The sequence below is a fragment of the Pinus tabuliformis genome, chromosome J (genome assembly GCF_031772625.1).
Source record: "Pinus tabuliformis cultivar Carrire ecotype Pingquan chromosome J, CPIR1, whole genome shotgun sequence".
In the NCBI taxonomy this organism is placed as follows: Eukaryota; Viridiplantae; Streptophyta; class Pinopsida; order Pinales; family Pinaceae; genus Pinus; species Pinus tabuliformis.
The window spans coordinates 1,080,664,906-1,080,671,529 of NC_142295.1; the positions used below are offsets into that span (position 1 = coordinate 1,080,664,906).

Genomic DNA, 6,624 nt, shown 5'->3' on the forward strand with positions numbered 1-6,624 from the left:
TGGATTGTGAGTAGTGACTCCCCTCTATTTGATTGTTCCACACAATTTTGGCATAGTGTATCTACTTGCCTCTATATAATCCTCTATGCCATGTGACCTTCTACACCTGCTCCACTTCACTTCATTATTTTTCAAAATTTAGAGGTTTTCCTTTTTGTATTTCTCATTTAATAATTTGAGTCGTTCCAAGGTCTTTCTACATTCTCTTTTTTTAGCTTCAAATTCTAAAACATTTGCCTTCCTATGCAATTTTTGAGCCTTTGAAATGCTAGGAGGCCAAGGAATTTATAGCAAAAAGTGTGGAACATAATGTAGGAACACCCATAGGATATGGGTTGTTGTTGAATGGGGACTTCATGTATGCCCCAAAGCCCTTTGCCATGAATTACATCATTATTTATCAGGAAGAATTTTATTCCCTTTTGGAAAATCAAGGCTCCGTGGAGTACATATCCTTTGAACAAAAGCAAGATGACATGTTGTTAATAGTTCCAAATGGAGTTCATGTTGTGAGGCTTAGAAAAAAATAGGAATAGTTGATCCAAAGAATCAAGGTACAGAAGGGTCCTACTACTCTCTTGCCTTCAACATAGATTGAACATGTGCCCAAATGGAGACTTTGAATGTATTTATTCCACCTATTGTCGGGGAGCTACCAATGCAGATGATTTATATCAGCATAGGTTGCGATTCGTATGCATGGGCCTTCTGAGAGCCTGATTTCATTGTTCAAAATATTGGCATGGATGACGGTCCCATCGGTGGTCATCTCATCAACAAAAACATCATCAAGGAGCTCTTTTCCCCACCCTACATCGGGGGTAACTTGGTGAAGAATGGAAATTTCGAAGAAGGGCCTTTAATCTTTCACAACTCATTGTTGGGGGTCCTCCTTCCTCCCAACATTGAAGATGACAATTATGCCCTTCCATGATGGAAACTAGAGTCTCTCATGGCTTTCAAATACATTGACTTCTTAAATTATGTCATTCCACAAGGGAGGAGAGAAATGGAGCTCCTCACAGGAAAAGAAAGTGTTATTATGCAGATGGTGAGAAAGGAAGCGAGGATGATATATGTTGTGAGCTCCTAAGTGGGAGACAAAAACAACAACGACAACGATCATCAATGGGACAAATGCTAGTCCAACATCCTCATTCCCCCTCACCTGACCTCCTGGGCTGACATCATTAGACATTACAAGAAAATGTTCTATCAATGCTACATTAATATTTAGCTCGAGGTGGAGCCATTCCCATCAACTACATCTACAAGGTCGTCACTTTCACCCCCACCAGAGAAAAATAAGTCAACAAATTTAGGTGGGTAGACTCAAGAACCAAATAATTTCGATGAGAAACTACACCTAAAGGTTCTTTAATTTTATATCAAACTTCTATCCCATTTGTTATCAATTCCTAGATGGTGATTGTTGGGTGTGGAGCCTGATTATCTTCGGTATTCAAAGGTATCTCCGCATTAGACCCCAGTTCATAACGGGGCGGAAACATTGCCTGTAAAATATTCACTACAGGGGGGGTCCAAGGGGGGACGCCTGCGACCTTTGGGAGACCCCCCCCCCTAGCGGGGGGATTGGGGCAGCTCCCCCAAAGCTAAAAATAGATGTAAAATTGCCTTCTAAAATTTTGTAATTTCATAGTCAATCTAGGTCATTCATTAGGCGGATATCTAACGATAGAAGTTAAGTTTAATTTAGGATTTTTCACCCTAGAAGGCAACCCCTCGCTATATATGAGGGAATTGTATTGCATCTATGTAGATCTATATTCTGAATGAGAAAAGAGAGGAGATTGAGAGAGAGAGAATAGGGAATTACAATGGATCTGTTGTAGGTTGTATCTCTTCAGTTTGCTAGATAATATAAAAGGAAGAACTGGTTGTTTCTCCGTAGACATAACCCAAATTTGGTGAACCACGTATATCTGTGTCTCTCTTGTTTTATGCATTTTCTGTGTTTATATTTTTGCAATGTTTTATGTGTTCCATTGCTCTGTAATATATAATTTTCTAGCAGTGATCATGGCTATAATGGTGATGCTTCCATTCTCTCTTTGGATTCTATCAGATCGGACTTATTATTTTACATTAGTGGGCATTGGATTCTATTATTCTTATTCCATGTATGGGAGGCCAAGGGCATGGAATATTCATGCTATTCAGTTGTGGATTCAATTACTAATTGCTACCAAGGATCTCATATTTATTATATATTCCTTTATCTTTGTTTCATCACTTATGGCCATTAAGTTTGTTTTGGTACTAGTATTATGTTGGTATCTTGAGTTAGCTACAAAATATTTAAGACACAAATTCAGTTTTTCCAATGTTTACAGAAAAAACTTGGAGAATCCCAATATGTGGATAGATACGAACACTACAACGCTAAACATTTTGAGTTCAAAATTCATATTATGATAGCATTTTTAGTGATAATTTTGTTTTTCACATGAGAAGGTAACATAGCACAAGGCATTATGTATTGTCGGTTACTGAAGCTCATGTTTGACATGTTTACTCAATTCCATAATTTTAAGGAGGTTCAATATATTTCTATGACATTTCCATTAAAAAACAAGAAGGAAACTCCATTTCATCTTGCCAAGAAGGTCTGATATGCTATGTCAAAGGCCCTGAATGTTGTACAAATAGAACATTCATTTGGTGATCTCATGCTAGCCTTAAGAGCATAAAAATAGGAGTGGATTCAGTTTAAACTTATATGGTTGAGATGGCTTACCTAGAAAAGGTGTTTCTTTTAAGTGTGGTAGAAGTATGTGCATTTCTTAATAGATTTATTACAATGGGACCCATGAGAATTTACAAAGATGAGCCACCATATTTATACCATACCTTTGCAGTCTCGCAAGCGAACTATTGACTCAAGGTCCATTTTCTAATACATGCACTGTTAGTATCATAGCTAACCCACCAACATTATAGGGTATCTCTATCCTCAAATCCTCATTCATCATGGTTATGGGTCACCTGCAAACCCAAGGTCATCAGTCAACCACATGAAACCATTCTTTTTGAAGTCCATTTGCTAAGCCATACACTGTCAATATCACAGTTGTCCCACAAGAATTACAGGTTATATCTATCCTTGGACCTTTGTTCAACATGGTCATGGGTGACCTACAAACCCATAATTATGGGTCAACCACACCAAACCCTTTCCATCGAAGTCCATTGCTAGGTCACACATTGTTAGTATCACAGTTTTTGCATAAGCATTACAAGGTATCTCTATCCTCATATCTTCGTTCAAAAATGGTTATGGGTCATCCAAAAACCCATGGTTATGAGTTAACCACACAAAAACCTTCTCTTCATTTTCTCATATTCAACAAAGGCTTCTCAGGAGGGAACTTCACACAATGGGGGCCATTTCTTCCTAAGGGGGGAGGATTTATCTAAATGGATCCACCCATGGTATCAACCCATGGTATTATAACTAAAAAAGGTTATAATAACAAGCCTTCCTTTTTAAGAGGAAAGATTAGTCCACCATGATATAGTTGGGAAAGTTTCCCTGATTTAATAAAGAGTTATCTTTTTGTTTACGTTAAGATGTTTTTAGTGCATTTTTTTCAATGTTTTTTAGAATAGTTTAAAGTAATATTGGATGTTTTCTATCCTATCTCGATGTTAAAGTCTCCAAGATCTTGGCCCCCAAAATCAGGGTAAGTGTTGTGGTAAATTAGCACCCATATTTTGTGGACCATTTCATATCTGGGAAAGAGTGGGACTAGTATTTTACAGAATGGCCTTACCACCAAAAGTAAAATGACACAATGGATTTCACATTTATTTACTTAAAAAGTATGTACATGACACTAATCATGTAATAAAGTGGCCTATGATATAGGTGGAATCTGAGGGAGAATTCCAACCAGAAACAGTGTGCATCCTAGATCAAAGATAGATTGTGATTTGGAATTAAGTAATAGAGTAGATCAAGGTGAAATGGCAGCACTTTGGACTAGATGAAGAAATGTAGAAACATGCTAAACAAATGAAGTTATTATACCCATTTTTGTTTAATGTATAATAAAATGTAAGAGATGTGATTATAAATCTCAATTTAATTCTTTTTCTTTCTAGTTACAAAACATTAAGGATGGTGTTCCTGTAATAGGGTGGGGTTTGTAACAGACCTGCCATTTTACCCCTATTTTTGTATATGTGATCATAATTGTGAAATCCAATGTGGAATCCACATATGGCTGGGAAAAATCTTATAAAAAATTTAAGTACCAAAATATTTTCTTGAAAACAATAAAGAAAAAAAATAGAGTGCTAGCCTGAAGGGAGGGACACAAGGATCCTAGTCTAAGTGTGAGTGTAGAAGTGGGGGACATCAGCCTCACCCTCAAATATCTAGGAGGTGGCATAAAAAATCGAACCACCGCATGGTAGATAACAAAGATGTGATTGGATGAGGGGGGAAGTGTCCACTTTTTCTTATTCCACAACGAGATGGAAGAAAGGATCTCTACATTCTAGGAGGTACATGAAGAGACACAAGGAAAAGACAATAATAGAGGAAATTTTTGAAGGAAAGCACTAGATGGAAGACAACAAAAGGAGAATGTGACTAGAGAGAGATAATTTCCCTAAACATTGGGAATGGAACCCATAGAGAAATGATGGAATTGTGAATGAGTCCTATACTTTGAAATTGGGGATATTCCATATATTGATATTTTTTAGGCCAATATACTATCTATGTCCAAGCTTGATTGGGAAATGGGAGGCTTAGTGGATGACCGAATCACTATGGTGCTAGTTGTATACTTGTTAAACACCTATATTGGGAAATCTGAGTCATTTTGGAGCCTGTTGGAGAGTTGTTAACCACCTATGTAGTGGATTGTAGAGGACTTGTGTTGCTTGCTATGAAAATACAACTAACTGATCACCTAAAAAATGGATTCCCCATCCTAAACTAAGTTATGCCCCATATGTACCTTAGGTGAAGCCCTCTGACTGAACTCTAAGAAGTGAATCATTGTGGTGTTTATTGCCATATGAAAATTGAGAAACCACCTAGATAATGGACTCCATCTCTTGAGTATCTACTAAGATTTTAGTGTGAATTCCTTGACCAAGCATCCCCTCATACTTTGGATCCAACTCAAGGGTGCTCATATGTAAGAAATTTGTAGTGCAACTAGCCAATGGTTAGGTGAAGAGCTGAAGTCCCTCCTTCAATTGTCAGCCATCTTTAAGCATTCAAATAAGTCAAATGCATTAATATTTTGAGTTATGAATTGTGAGGTTCCATGAATTGCATATTTTGTACGATATATTCCTAAATTTTGATGAATGTCAGAGAGATGAAGATCATTGTTATACTCATGATTTTATCTAGAGGATCTTGGAAAGGCCAAATATTCGAAGTTCCAAAAATGCGATGGAAACAGTTCCATGTCAAATAAATCGATGAGACGATTCCAACGAAGCTTGAATCGCATCAAACATAGCTTATACATGAAATTTATGAGGTTATAAATTTCATGTCAAATAGTAAAAAAGGGTTTGCAGGGTTTCCACGTGAAACACCAATAAGTGCAATGTGATAGATTGTACATCTAACATGGCATCTACATTGATGATGCGGCAAGCTAAAAGTTGACATGTAGTGCATAGTGATAGTGACATGGTGGGATGAGGTGACATCTGACTAGGTACACAAGTGGAACGATTGGTGCATGCCACGTGGCCAAATAATAGGGTGCCACATGGCACCACCTTGGAGCACAAAATGTGATCATAAGTCAGGTCAAAGGAATTGGAGCTGATAGGGTTTGACCTCATGACCTTTGATCGAGGTGTAAAGTGTACAACCAATGGTCCATGGGCATTGGTTGTAAAATCTATTGGAAATGCTTATATTTAAACTATGTTTAAAATATATATTTTTAAATGCAAAAATGAAGGTTGTAGGTTTGACTCTGTGACCTCCCTGGACAGTCCTTGTGTGGTTAAAACTTAACACAAAAAAATGAAAATAGTTACAACCAAACAAATAGCCATATATATACAATTTGATGGTATTGGTATGGTAAATGTAGTGGCTTATGTGTGTGGGTCTACAAATAGATTAACAAATGGTGTTACTGTGTTAGATTATAAATGGACCACTCATGGGTATTTGCAAATGGGGGCCAACAATATTATTGTATGTTTTGATATGGTTTGGGGCTACCTAGCTAATACAAATTACAATGTCCATGGACTTACCATCGATTGGGCCACATAAATAATGTATGAACAACCATATAATAAGGTTTAGTGATGTAGTTTAAGATGGTGTGGTTTAAAATGAAATAGGCCGACATAATATTGAAGTTGCGCCTCTTCACCACCACTCGTGGATTTGATCCCAGGTTGTTTGGAACCCATGATGTTTTTATATTAAAAATAATGACTAGTGTTTAATGGTTTTGGAGAATTTAAGTGATACAAGGTAGAGAGGCTCTTAAAATGCAAACCAACCTATGCATTTTTGTAAAACATAGTAATTTTTGGAGCTCAAAATTGCAGCAAACAAAGGGAATTTTGATAGTGTTTTGGAGATCATTTCTTGGTGGTAGAGAG

General features: G+C 37.0%; 1 pseudogene; it reads left to right on the plus strand.

The window, feature by feature from the left end:
- The first annotated feature begins 1,009 nt into the window (after positions 1 to 1,009).
- On the plus strand, positions 1,010 to 2,633 carry LOC149230728 (uncharacterized; annotated as a pseudogene).
- The last annotated feature ends 3,991 nt before the right edge of the window (positions 2,634 to 6,624 follow it).